Here is a 15402-nt window from a genome sequence, read left to right as displayed (position 1 = left end):
ATTCTTCAAGACCCTTCACTGTGTCACCTCAACCCATAAGACAGCTGTGAAGAGTGTGTATGCTGAGACCTGTGAGGTTAAATAACTTGACAGTGATCACAGGCATTTCCTCTCACCTCTGTGGCCCACTGTCTTCAAAAACTACAGGAGTCTAAGTGTCATTTTATTATTGCCTACAAAGGCTTTGCTGATTTTTCTAATGGGACTGCCACTTCCAGAATACAACCACTAGGGGGCAGAAGGAACCTTGGTAACGTTTCTATACAGTCTGGTCTGGAATTTAAAGGAGACCAGCAGAGAGGAAGGGAGGGACAGGCAGGGAGGCAGAGACAGGGACAGAGAGACAAAGACAGAAGAGCCAGAGAGACAGGAAAGAAGGGAGGGAAGAGAGGGAACAGCAACAATAAACTGAGGTAGGGAAAGGCCAGAGGTCTGGAGTGTACATGTATGTACATTTTTTGGATTAAGATGAAAAAAAAGTTTTCTGACAATGTTTATAGAGTCACTAAAGAAAACATCTTTTGCCTTGGGGACAATTTTATTAAAAGTTCCCATATGATAATTTAATACTAGTTAATTGAGAGCTTGGAGTTCACTATTTTCTTGATGATACCCAATTCTTTAAAAGTACAGCCTAGTGGTTCTGCCTTGGTGGGTAGAAGGGATATGGCTTTTGAAGCTGTGCAGAACTGTGTGGTTTGCCTCTATGACTTCCTCGCTTTCATGCATTTAGACAAGTTGTATTAGCTGTCTGTCTCGTTTTCTTCCCATGTGACAGTGGAGATGACGAACACCACCACTCTTGCAGGGCATGTGGACTATGAAATTGAGATACTCTATGAAATATCATTGAGTGAATCCACAAACTATATTGTTTTGGGAGAAGATTGATTAGTGAATAAAAATGAGCTCCTGAGAAAGACTCACTTGGTTCAATTCCTAGTTCTATCATTTCCTTAATGTTTGACCTTGGACAACGTGGTTTTACTTCTGTTCCTCAGTTTCTTAATGCCACTGACACTTAGCAGGTGCTCAAAGCGTATTGACTCTCTTCACATTCTATTGAGATGTTAGGGAGGAAGAATTTTCCTCTGTCCTTCAAGGTTGTTCTAGCTAGCCTAAGGGTCAAATTACCTGAGATGAATTAACAGGAGAAAAACCAAAGTTTAATTATGTAAGACATATGGTGGCCCAATAATAAAATTGAGACCCCAAAGAGATGACTAAGCCAGGCAGGTTTTAAACATTTTAGACAAAGAAACATAAATTTGTGAGAAAACTTAGGCTTGGGAGCTTCAGTCGGTGAGGAATTCTAAGCAGTATTTGGGCTATGGTGGTAAATGAGTAAAAGTAAAAAGGTTTGTTTATATAGGCTTCTTTGAATTCCCTGTCTGTCATGATAAGGATGTTTCTTTACCTCCTTGTGCAAGGAGGACACCTTTCCCAAGGGAGATTTATTTCCTGTGTTCAAGGTAAGGGGGAATGAGACAGGTCAAGGTGAGGGGGACAGGGACTCCTGTTTCTCCAGTCATTTTAAGTCAAAGTAAATCCGTATGCCATGTTGGAGATTCGCCTGCCCGTGGTCCCTACACAGATATTTGAAGACAACACAGGATATCCAACAAAGGGAAAGTTAATTTTTAAATTATTACTTTTTAAAAATAGCTGTTTAAGAAAAGGTTTTGCCAATTTTCTAGAATAAATTCTAGACATTCTAGACTCATTTCCCAAAGCCACTTTCAGAACATGGGTTGAAGTAGCTAGAAGGCCTTGCCCAGGGGCTAATTGTATCTTGTACTGTTGGCCTCAAGGTTTGGAAATGACTCTTAGTATTTCCTGTTTGGTGTTTGTTAAGCTCTTTTGGACTGGTATCAATTTAATGGGGTTGTTTTACTGCCAGAAGTCCTTGTTATCTAAAGGAAAATAGGTTGAGAGAGACACCCCAAATACAGTAGTCAGAATGATTTTAACATTTTGACCTATCAGTTCTTTTTACCCTCCATACCCTTAAAGAAGTGAGTAAAACTCCCTCAGTGATTTCATATTTTTATAACTTTTTATTTGGATACAATTTTAAACTTAAAGAAACCTTCCAAGTTTCTATACAAGGAAAGACTTACATCCGAGGAACGCCACTGTGCCCCATTCGTATTCATGGATTGCTTAGATTTTGCCCCCTTTGCTGTCATTCTTTTTTCTAAACCGCTTGAGAGTAAATTACAGACACCACATCCCTTGTTAAAAGATAACTGAAGACTGTTAAAATGTTTGAAGAGTTTGACTAAAAATAGATTAGAAACCAGAAGTGGTTCCACTGGTAGGAGCAGAGCAAGACTTTTATAGAGAAAAAGCGGAAGCAAAGCAAGAAAGATACTTGATTGGCAGAGCTTAAGTATTTGCTTTATTTGGGAAAGTCTGGTCAGCTGTGATTGGTTGTTTTTTGATTTCTTAACCGTGAGGCCTTTACAGGCTGAGGTTTTGCTTTACTTACATAGGCTGCTAAGGTTTTAGAACCATCTCACTGTAATGGCTTCTTTGTTTAATTAATTTAACACCCTCTACCCTTAAATACCTCAGAATTTATTTCCTGAAATCAAGGACTTTCTCTTACACAAGCACAGTACAGTTACCAATATCAAGAAATTTAACACGTATACAATGCTATGATCTGATCCACATACAAATTTTATCATGGTTCCTATAATGTCCTTCGTAGCTAGCTTCCAGGACCGTAGTTTGCATTTAGTTGTTTAGTCTCTTTAAACCAGAACATTTCCTTGGTATTCATTTTGCGTTTTGACATTGACATTTTTAAAAATTATAGGCCAGTTATTTTCATAGACTGTCTCTCAGTTGGGGCTTGTTGATGATTTCCTGATGATTAGATTTGGGTATTTGGCGGTTTTGTAGGGAAGTCATAGAAGTGATGATGTACCATTCTCAGCCAGGAAGCACGTAGATCCATTGTTTCAATACATTTTGTAACAGTGCTTGTTAGATCAGTTGCTTCATTATGAAACGTTATCTAACCATTCTCAGTTCTGATTTTTCTCTTTAAGCAGAGGACCTTAGTATTAGAAGGAGCTTTGTTTTCCACCTGCTGTAATTCTCCTCCATGTTCTTGTCAGAACAACGTCTTGTTCTTGTCAGAACAACGTCTGCTGTGTGTGTTCCTGTGATGCTGTGATTTATAATAAATATACATTTGGTCCTGTCCTTGGTTCCTGGCACACAGCTCTAAAAACTTTTATAACTTCCCAAGTGATAAGAGCTATAAGGGTCATCTTTTGTTCTCAGTTCTTGAAGTAGCTCCAGAGCCTAAAAGATAAAAGGGGTGTCTTTTTTTTATGTGTAACAAGCCCCTTTGAACTACCTCTGAGTTTATGTTAGTAAGGTGACATAGGAAGCCCCTAAGGATGGTTGCTGGGGGACCAACCTTGATTAGAGAGTTGGAACTGTCAGTCCCACTACTAACAGGAAGGGGAAGAGGCTGGCGGTTGAATCAATCACCAATGGCCTATGATTTCATCAATCATGCTTATGTAATGAAACCTCCCCAAACCCCTGCAGGATGGAGTTTGGAGAGCTTCCAGGTGGAGGCACACATCCATGTGCCAGGAAAGTGCTGCACACCACTTCCACTGGGACAGAAGCTCCTGCACCCAGCGTCTTCCTGGATCTTGCTCTATGTGCCTCTTCAGCTGGCAGCTTATTTGCATCCTGTATAATTAGCTGGTAAAAGAAAGCAAATGTCTCTCTGAGTTCTGTGAGCTGCTCTAGGAAATTAATGGAAACCAAGGAGGGGGTCGTGGGAGCGTCTGATTGATAGCCAGTTGGTTGTAAGACAGTTGGACTTGTGACTGGCACCTGGCGTTGGGGAGGGCACTCTATAGGACTGAATCCTTCACCTGTGGGGCCTGGCATGACCTCCAGGTAGATTGTAGAACTCTAGGTAGTTTGAGGCTGCATATACAGCAGTCAGGAAACAAGCAGGGCTGGGCTTTTCAGAGCTGGAATGAATGGACACATCTGGGGGAAACAACAGCAGAAAGGCAGGAGGAAGCAAGGGAAGAGCAGCATTATGACACAAGAAGCCCTAAGGTTTCATTTTAGTGAGGCTTCCAACATTTCTATTTTGGGGATTTTAAAAAGTATGTGTGTGTGTGTGTGTGTGTGAGATATAATATTTTGGGGGCACATATTCTCCATGCTGTAGAATTTCCCAGTGAACTGTGTTTTGAGCTGTGTTTCTTCATTTTCTGCACTTTCCCCGCTAGGGTAGTTTTGATGGAAGTCCTCATTGTTTCTCACGTGCATTGAACTTGTTGAGGAGACTGAGGTTTCTAACCAGCCAGAGCAACTCTGCATTCCGTGGATTAGCCGCTGTAAATTCAGTCCCACACTCAGGTCGGCTCCCCAGCGCCTGTGAAATTAAGATACTTCTGTTTCAGTATCATAGTTTTACACTAGTTTTTTCTTTCTTTGCACGTTTCCATTTTGCTCATTAAAGTACAATGAACTGGAGACTTTTTACCAGGTTTATACCTGTGTGGTAACCCCTCTTTTTCATTTCCCTTTCTTTTACCAGGTTTATACCTGTGTGGTCACCCCTTCCTTTTATTTCCCACATTATGTGTTTCTGTTACTAAGGGCAGAGATGTAATTCAGGCAGGATGAACCTTACATTTCTCCTGATGATCATTGAGGAAATGTTTCTTGTCGCTCAGAAGTCTGTCTCTTGAGGCTATCTTTTACCTGATTAACCCAAGATAAAGGCTTTGACCCCATCTCCTTTCCTGGGATCACAGACCATTCCCCAGAAATCTAATTCCAGTACCATCAGTCTGACTGCAACTGAAAATTTAGTAGCTTCTGCTCTCTACTAAAAATGGGTGGTCTTTCGCCTATGACCCAGGTATGGCCTCCTTGCAGAGGGAGGTGAAGTCTGGGTTCCCTGTACATTGCTGTTTCTTGAGAGGTGAGAAGAATGAGAGCTGTGTTTCCATGGATGGTGGTAAGGATAGACAATCATCCACACTACAGCCCTTTTCCTCCTAGGTTCTATCAACATCTAAAGTCAGATCCATTCCACTAATTGAAAGATTTTCTTTGAAAAATTCTCACCTCCTACTTGAAAAATCATTGTTCAAGTCATAAACAAATTGATCTTATTCTATGCTAACAGAACTTTTGCTCGCCTCTTCCTCCAAGACATGTTACAAATCTTAACTTTCACTAACTGTGAATGGTATAAACATAAATCACATTTTTCTAATCATTTGTTTTGAGGGTTTTTTTCACTGACCAGAGGAAAAATATTTCATTCTGTCTTGCTCCAAGTGTGATAACATATTAAATAATATATATTACTACATTAATTTCATCATTCCAAATTTCTTTACAATTGTTTTGAATAATCTCTGATGTGTTGTGGCCAAATCCACTCCACCCTAACTGTTCTTTTCTAAATTTGAAGATGCTGTTCGGTTCTTTCAAGTTTTCTGTTTCCAGACTCAACATTATGACTCAACTGTTCCTCAGTCTATCATCCTGGCCATCTTCCTCTTTCTAAATTGCAGAAAGTCAATGACCCTTGTGAAATGTGGCAACAGGACGCTACACATGTGTCTAATCAATGGGACTAAAGGCTTCTTTTGTTCTGAACGCTCTCCTTCACTGATGCAACCAAAAAGCAAAGCAGCTCTTTTGGGCAATTATGTCATTGTTTTGACTTCATGAATTTGCACCTATTAGAAATTACACATCCTTCCCATGTGAACTTCTATTATTAAGTCAGATATTACCAATCCTATGCACCTGTAAATTTGAAGTAGATGTGGCTATCTCATTTTAGGACCTTATATTTATGCGTACTTAGTCTCTTTATTTTAACCTGTCAGTGACTTCATGAATCCTCATTCTGTTATGAAGTGTTAGAGCAGTAACTCCTGGTTTAGTTTTGTGCAAAAATTGGAATACTATTCTTTTTGTATCTTCATCAAAATATTTAAAAATAGCACAAAACTAAGTAGAGAGTCCTGGATGTGACAATAAAAATTTCCTATTGGGTTGAAATAATGCATTGTGAAGTTCTCTTTAGTTAGGCATCAACCAGGTTTAAACACATCTAATTCTGCTAACATTTTAGCCAGGAATTGCTACTTATCAGTTGAAATCAGAAGATATTTTTGGTTTAATATGCATAATATAAAAAAAATTATTTGCTCTCAGATGGATTTTGCATTGTCCTTTCAGCCATAATTCATACCTTTTATTCTTAGGCTAGTTTAATAATATATGCTATTTTCCTGGACTTTCTAAACATTTGAATTTGCTAAGCCTATCTGAATCATTTCACTGAGGATGTAGAAATCTTAAGAGCATGTCACCCCTACCCTAAAGATGAGAAAAAAAGCCATGTAATCTACAAAAATCATAAAATTTCTGGAATTCACGACAGGTCAACTAAATTTCAAAGGCTGTCTGACACGCTGAGGAGAGATGGGACACATGAATTGAAGTAGAGTAGTAGACACATTTTTGTTGAAATAAAACAGAGGCAGTCCCCATGAAAGTGGGTAAAAAGTAAACAAATTTTAACAAATTCTTAAAGATCAAATGTGGGTGAGCAAGAGCGTTTAGAATCTTCTGGAGCCCAGACTCAAGGAGAACAGGCACCTCTTCACAAGCTCTTTTCGAAGTGTCCATTGCATGTTCACAAGAAAGACTGGGGGACAGGACAAGAGACCAGGGATATTTCTCTTTGTGGATGAAAACAGGTACAAGATTTCTCTCACTTAAATCAAAGGCTATCTGCCCCTGGGGGATGGGCAGAGAAACTTGTCTGGCCCAGGAGCCTGCAATGATGCAAAACAGAGGCCTACTATCATTGGGAAGGGGCAGAGAACACCATGTAAGTCCCCCTCATAGATGCAAGGCAGACTTTGGCTGCCATAGTATGGGGGTAAAGGGAAATGACTGAGGAGGAGAAGGAGTGCAGAGAGCCCCATCTTGCAGGCCTGGCCAAGTTTGAAGCTGTACCAGGGAGAACAGAGAATTTCTTCCCCCACTCCATAAAGTGCATAGAAGCAAATAGCAAGGAACAGTTGACTGCTGCAGGGGGAGGAGAAAATCACCCAGAATGATGAACCCCTAGGCCTGGTAGTGCAGGCATAGAGGGTCTTGTGAAGACAGAGTAGAACGGAACACTGAGGAAATCCCTCAGGCACCTCAGACCCACACTAGGCACCAGCTAATAGCAGCCCACTGCTGGGGGAGTTTAAAGTCTGTTATAGTGACGGCAACAATAGTGAAACAAAACCCAAACCCAGCTCACCTACTGAGTAGGTTGGCTTAACTCCCCAAACTAATAGCCTGACAGATGTGTGTCTTTTCAGGGCAGGAATACAACTGGCCTTGGTCTGTACTGTTTTTCTACATCCAGCATCCAGCATTCAACCACAAATTATGACACACCCACAAAACCAAGAAATACAACCCATTGTCAAGAGATAAAGCAGTCCACAGAACCAAACATAGATATGATCCTGATGTTGGAGCTGTTAGATAGGGACTTTAAAAAATCTGTGGCTAATAGGTTAGAGATATGATGAAAAGTTGTCAACTGTTTTCCTAAAATCTTGATATAACTTGTTTAATTCAGCTGCTGTTTTAAGAGTCTCTCCATATAGTTCTGTCCATTTTCTCTTTGAACGTCTGGAAACCTACTTCATTAGAACCTGGTCGATGATGTTATTTAGTTTTAAGTTTCTTCATGCTAATCATTTTGTTTGTTTTGCTGAATTCTATAATTTTCCTTACCTTTTGGTAGAGGTACTGCTCAAATATCCTAAATATAGCTTAAAAAATATTGATTTGATTGGATTGCCATCCCTTCTGCCTTTTATTCTCTCTGCCTTTCAAATCAGTTAACATATTGGTTATCTCATGGTTTCCATATTCTTTACCTTCTTCTGCCATTTTTTTTGCATAATTCAGACATTCCTGAAATTTTTATAGGCTTTTAAACTTTGCTATAAATTTTTTCTCCAGTTCCTATCAGTTTTATTTATGCATGTTGGAGCTATCATTACAGATTGCATTAATATAAAAATTACAGTTCTACCATTTAATATACTCTATTTGTTCTAGGATTTGACATCATTTTATTGTTAAAGCTTAGGTTCCATGTGGCTGACAAAAGAGATGAACTTTTGTTTCAGATGAGACTTTTGAATTTCTAAAGTGAGCCCCAAGGATCCCTAAATTCTCCTTATATTTAGTAGCTAATTTTATTAGGAGCTGATATCTTTACTTAAATGTATATGCCTTGGAGAAAATAGGTAGTGTTTTAAGGGTTTACTGTCTTTGTCTTCTCAGTGGATTTCTGTTCAATATTTTGTTCTTGTTTTTCTTAAAGGCAAAAACATGTTCTTGTATTTTCACTTATATCTACAATTCTGCTGATTTACTACCTATTGATAAGTTGTGTGTGTTGTGTTTCTAGTGGCCAAGATGACTTTATGCTGACTCCTCTCTGTCCTAAACAGTGATGAGTAATCTTGTTTCTTCATTCCCCCTGCCTCAATTTTTAGTCTGATTCACCCACTTGTTTATACTAATGAGTCAAGTTTGTGGGGCTATCATCCTTAGAAAATCATATTACTAGCCTGACTCAATATGCAATTCAGATCAAACAAATACTTAAGTAGCGTTCTCAGAGTGTAAGCCTCATGAAGGCAGAAACCATAACTTCTGTTCACTGCTCTGTCATCTCTGCTTATAATAGTACCTGTCACCTGGAAAGGCCCTTGATAAATTTTGGTTAAATACATTTTTTGTATATGTGCTTGCCTAATACTAGACTAAACATTTTCTGATATATCCTTACTTAATCCACCCAATGATTTTGTGAGTAGGCACTATAGTCCCTTTCTTACAGGTGAGCATATTGAGACTCAGATAGGTAGAGTGCCTTGCCTGGCATTACTCAGTTCCTACAAAGCAAGCAACAGATTTAAACCAGGTCTGCTGACTCTCAGTCAGTGATTATTTGCACTAAACTGCACGATGTTAGAAAACTGAAGGTGACTGTCTAAAATAGCCAAACCACCACCAGCACTTACTGAATACATTCCATTTGCCAGATACTGTGCTAAGTACTGTATCTGCTTAATTTCACTTAATTCCCCCAACTGCTGTTCTTGGTAACAGTATTATGGTGACTCCAGGCTTCCTGACTAACTGAAGTTTAAAGTAACTGAAGTAACTTTCAGCCTTCTCCCCAGTTTCTATTATCTCTTGCTCCAGATCCTTTTTGGGGGTGAGGGGAGTGGAAAGGCATTTGTTCCTGTTGTCCTCCCTCTCCCAGCTTGTGTTTTTGACCCATTACATTCTGAATCTTACTTTCTGAAGACTGTTCGTTTCCCTATCTGGAAGATTTTTCTGTTTGATTCTTGTCTAAATGAAACTATATATAGTACTTTGTGACTCCTTTCTGACTCAGCTTACTTCTCCGAACTTGACAGGGTTTGTCAAATTCACAAACTGTGATATGCAGGCTTTGTGATCCTCTAATCCAGCCTTGATGAATTCTAGATGCAGTTTTATCATCTCTTGGCCAGCCTGTGGTCTTGATGTTGAAGTTCTCAATAGCATTGTCTTACCTGCATGATCAAAGGACTCAATGTTTAAGAGACAGGTGAATGTGGACTTCAATCCTGATTCTACTTTTCCTAGTATGATGACACTAAGCAAATTATTTGCCCTGTTTGAGTCTCAGCTTTCACTGTTGGAAAATAGAGTTAATACCATCCACTCAAATGGTCATTATTAGGACTTAATGGGCAAACTTTATCAGGCATTGTAGAACAGTATGTGTTACAGAGGGAGGTCTCCACTGATGGCAATTCCTATTGTTTTTATTACCATGATTATTCTTGTTTAGAAGGAAGTTGGTGAGACCCAAATTTGTGTCTTTATTGTTCTTAGCAATGTTAGCAATGTTGCCTAATCACATCAAACCAGTCAAAAAATCTATCTGCACATCAGTTTCCTAACAAGTGGGTCTCACTTTTCACATATCCATGTTTTCAGTTGTGTTCAATCAGTTGACAGCTTGGCAGAGGCCTTGGGGAGAGAGGTGGAGGGAAAAGAGATTTAAGTATCTGATGAGGGGCATTCCAGGCTCTTAAAAATTTTTAATTATATAATTCCTTGAACTCGACATTTTATTGCTGTTTGCTTTTCTTTTTAAGCAATCACAAATGTTGTAAGGATGATTATTTTTTCCTTATAGAATAGAATATCTGTATATTTTGCAAATAGATGATTTATAATTTCAATATTTAATTGAAAAACTGTAGATTCATAGACACCATGTTATTGTTCAAATGTAGAGAATAATAATAATATTTTAACTGAGATAAAACAGGTTATCTGGACCTGGCATACAGTTTCATTGCATAATTAATAGAATTTTCTCCCCTTAATTTTAAAAATATGCCTTTAAGTGTTGTTTCAGGCTTGAAGATCTTTGGGTAAAACCCTAATTGCTGTCAAGGAAAACATAATTTTCTGGCCAGCTTAATATAACCACACAGTTCTGCATTCATGTGAGTTGTATACAAAAGCAGAATTGTACTGTAAAATTAAGAAGGAAAGTTTTGGTCAAGTTGGTTCCTCCTGATTTTAACTGTAGTTGCATAAACATTGACATTTTGTGACTAATGGCCAGGATTGACATTTTGTGACTAATGGCCAGGAAAACAGCTACTCACACTAACAGCTCAGGGTTAGCGTTGTTCACTATGTTGGCTTAGCAGAACAGCTTGCTACGGTTCTCTCAGCGCCTTGAATGGCGAGCTTCCGCAGCCAGCTGGGGCCGAAGGGCTGGGCAGCCAAGCACGTGACCTTTCCTACTCGCTCACTTGCGCCCCCTGTCTTCCTTAGATCAAACGAGGGCTAGTCTTGCGGCCCACAGCTGGAGATACATCTGGAAAGGCGATTTTCTATGGAAAGTGTGACACACTGACTTTCATGTATCAGGGTGCACATACCCAACTGCAGATTATTTCCCAAAGGGAGATTTTTGATTGTGGTATGACTTAAAGGGATTGGCATCCTTTACCTAGAGTAAGGGGTTGTGGTGGAAGGCAGGGCAAACAAAAGGGCAGTGAGAGACACTGAAGAAAAACAAACCTATTTTAGGATTTTACCTTGAGATGGTTCTTTGTACGAAGAGTCTTCCATGATGAAAGTTAGGTTAGAAATATTGTGAATTATGAGAAAACACAGATATATGTAAATTAGTGTTTATTTCTGTTTATAGCATATAGGAAACTCCTATTTTAAAGATTGGTGTTAGAAATTTAAAAAAAAAGGACGTGATTTATGATCTGCTAAATAGTGGTTGACTAGTGTATATTTTTATAAGTTCTATATCGAGTAGTATTTAATAGTGTAGATAAAAATATCTAACCTAGGTCAAGAATTCTTTTTATGCATGTTTCCCCCTCATATACTAAATATGCACTTAGCAGTTTAAAAATTCTCATTATCCAATTTAATCCTAATAATAACCCAACAAGTAAGTACAATAGACTTTATTAGCCTTATTTTTCAGGTGAGGAAACTGTGGGTCAAATAGGTTAAATAACTGCTAGGTAGCATATGACTAGCATGTGTTAGGATTAGGCATAGAACCCCATCTACTGTCTATCATTTTTAAGCCCAGATTCTTTATACTATATCACACGGACCACAGCAAAATAAAATGTGTAATACATGTTTATGTTAGTTTAATTACATTTAAGATTATGAGACACAAGATGCTTAGAGAGTAATAGAAATTCTTTTCTTCCTTGTCAAACTCTGGTTACCTGCATTTGACCACATTAAATTCACAACCCAGGACTATGGTTACCATGAGACCTAAAGAATTAAGTTGGTTATCCAAAAAATAAAATCCAAGCTCTAAATATACTTGCCTCAAATATATGTTACCTGTGCGTATTAATGAAGAGTCACGATGTGGGCTCGAAATGCCGAAGAGTTACTTAATTTTATTTCTGTGACCATTTGTCAAATAGCTCAATTATAAACATCTCCTTATTTGCCTACTCTCCCTCTCCTGGAGAACCTCACTTCCTGCAGCCTGTTTTTTTTTTTGCATTTTATGCTATATAATCCTCTCCCTATTGTGAATAGAATGGGGGCTAACAGTTGGCTTTATGGATGTAAGTATTGGCTTCATGTATCTCTCCCCTTTGAACAGAGATACAAAATCACAGAATATTAAGGTTTGAAAGTTCATCTAACTGACTATCCACTCCAGGAATCCCCTTTTATTTGTTCCTGTCAAGTGGTTTATCCCCATGTTTAAACATATCCCAAGATATGACTTATCTTGCATTTCATTTGGTAGTTGAGCCCAGAAAGAAAGCATTTTTCAATTCTCTTTGAAAGCCCAAATTTATGTGTAGCAGGATTAGCAGAGCCAGAAGATTTCGATGGTAGATAAACTAACCATATTAGTTAGTGGGGTGGCCTCTCACCAAAGATCCTGGAAGCCTAGAGGCTTATAAATAGAGATACTGGAAGAACTTTGTAGTATATGTAGGGCTAATTCCGGAGCTTGAATATCTAAATACCTAGTTTATCCTGTCAAGAGCTTATTTAGTTTCTGCAAGTAATATCTGTTTGTTTTTAATATGAGGGTAATAAACCATGTCATTGTTTAAGATAGTAAGGTATGTGTACACCAGGCAGGCACAGACCTGAATTATGACTCTGAAGCTTTTTCACTGCAATGTTTAGAAACCCAGTTCAGCGTGTGGAAAACCATGGATATATTTTGGTTTGGCTCAGAGCCTTCTTTTCATCTTCCAGGTCACTGAGTGCAAAGGAAAAAAAAACCCCAAAACTGTAAATATTTTTGAAGCACTCATTTATTTTTCTCTCTCTTGCAAAATTAAAATTGAGTTTTTGATTTTGTCTAATGGATCTAGTTTGTTCCAAGACAGGAGACTGACTCTTTATCACTGAAAAGTGCTTTTTAGACTGATTTCAAATATGTGACTGTGTCTTCTCAGAAACTGAAAGATGACTGTAAAGGGGTTTGCCATTCTCAACACTTTTCCTAGCATTAGGGTTGGTTGTTATTTTTTCTATGCCTTTGGAAGTCTGGTCAGTTTGCAGACATTGTCCATCCCCAGTTTTGACTTTGCAAAAAGATTCCCAGAGCCTCTTACCTTCAGTCGATGGAGGGGTATTCAGGGGTTGCAGCTGACTTCCAGTGCTGGTTTTGCTTTTACCTTTCTTATGACTTTACCCCAACTGACTTTAGTTTTCACATCTCTTCATTATGTATAATAATTCCTCTTTGCTTACATCCCATTGACGCTATCAGTGCCAGTGGAAATAATGTACATATGTGAAAACATTTAAAATAACCCAGTTATAATAATGGAAAACACCATACATCCAGGGCTCCTAGAGCAGAAGTAAGGGCAGAGCTTGTGTACTTGTGTGGAGAAGGTCTTTTATTGGGTTTGCAGTAAGCTGGGAGAGAGGAGGATTATTTGCACTGAGATTGCTTCTCCTCTTTCTTTTTTACACACGTGCACACACACACAAAGACACATACACATGCATGCATGTGCACATACCATCTCTATCTAGGTCTGCATCTATAGCTGCTGTTCTAGAGATTAGGTCTAGCATGGTTCTCTTTCAGACCAATTCTGACTTCCTATAAATACTGGGAAAATGCAGGGGCTCTAGAAACTGGTAATTCCCAGGGGTCCAGATATGTGTCAGTTCCCCTCCCTCATCTAGAGAATCCCTCAGAGACCACTTTGGTCTGGGCCCCTTTCCCCCTTACTCTTGGTGCACAGCTGGAGAAATGTGCCCAGCTGTTCAGCTGTCCAAGAAGAACCTCTACATGTCGGTAGACAAAGTTGCTACTCTATAGTAGGATTTGAGAGGTACTTTGAGAGCTATGCCCCAAAACATCTTGTTCAGGAGCTTGTCTTTTCTCTTTAAGGCCACTAGTTGAAACTAATCGTTTTGTGTCAACGTAGTCCTCTCCAAGTTCTATTTTTAAAATATAGACGTCTCCTTGGAAAGACAAAGGCAAATTTGTTTTGGCCAGTAGTGGGGAGCGAGCAGGTAGAAAAAAAAGAAACTGGAAAGGAAAAGCCTGGATGTGTGAGATAATATTTTCCTTTTTTGTCATAGTTCTATCTCAAATGGACCTGGTTGCAGGTCTTCCAATGCCAAAGCACGTTAGTACCTGCCTAACGTGGGCTCAGAGCTCGGATGGGGAGAAGTGAGTAAGTCTGGCCTGGGAAGTCCTGTAAACAGCCTTCATCCAGGAGACTTCATCTGACTCATTGTAAACACTTAATGAACTTTCTTTGCCTTCTGTCCTCTTATCCCTGTTAGCTGGATTTTTACTGGATTATATTTTAGCTAATCATGTAGCACCTGATAGCTCTGTTAGGCATGATGAATGGTAAGGGAATCAAACAAGGCCGAGTGGCTGACCACTGATATCGCATGTAATGAACGTACTGGCTCCCTTAATCTGCACTGGGAAGTCAGTAGAGCAGGCCAGCCCAAAGGGGATGCATGTGCTACAGCAGTTGGTACAGTTAACTCTCAAGTGGATTCGAATACCGAGCACTCTCTCGTGCTATCTTCTCAGGCTTTTCCTCACTCTGCCCCTTTTGGCTCCTTCCTCCTGAAGAAGCTGTTGCTCATCCCTACTGGTAAACATATTTTATTCAAAGGCATGAAAGAACATATTCTCATCAAATTTGCAGGGGAGTCAAATCTCCAAGAAAGAGCTAACGGAATAAATGACAGAATTATCTCAACTATTGAATTCAACAAGATGACATTTGAAACAGAGTAAAACATACTTTGCATTTTGATTATAAAATGTTCTTACAAGGTCAGGAAGGGTGAAAGATATGACTTGCTAGCAGTTTATGTGAAAAGCACATGAAAGTCTTGACAGGACATGAGAATCAACCATGAGAGAAGCAAATATATGTTTAGACTTCCCAACAAAGTTTGGGTCATGAGCAGTCAGTTAGGTGCGCTCTGAGACCATCAGACAATATTTTGTGCTTCATATTGACTCCTATAGGACAGATACTGATAAACTAGAACATATTTAAAAAAGACGTAGTGGGGGCGCTGACATAAGCAGGATATTGAAGTAGGAAGCCCTGGATTCTCTTTCTTCCAACAAACACATCAACTCAACAATAATTCACAGACAAATTCCCTTTGTAATAAATCAAAAAAATAACTTAAAGTCTCCTTGCACCAGGATGGTCACAAAACCAGATTCACTGAAGCTGGTAGGGAGACTTGGGACACCTTCACTGGAGT

The 15402-nt window shown here is 39.0% G+C and overlaps 1 protein-coding gene across 4 annotated transcripts in view; it reads left to right on the top strand.

Annotated features, from left to right (window-relative positions):
* The window catches only part of PDE6H (phosphodiesterase 6H), a 186012-nt gene that overhangs the window by 31491 nt on the left and 139119 nt on the right, over positions 1–15402 (top strand). The gene's annotated exons all lie outside the window — the stretch shown is intronic.

Source organism: Manis javanica, chromosome 15 (assembly GCF_040802235.1).
Source record: "Manis javanica isolate MJ-LG chromosome 15, MJ_LKY, whole genome shotgun sequence".
NCBI lineage: Eukaryota > Metazoa > Chordata > Mammalia > Pholidota > Manidae > Manis > Manis javanica.
Note: the sequence above shows the minus strand (reverse complement) of the source record. Positions and strands in the feature narration are given on the sequence as shown.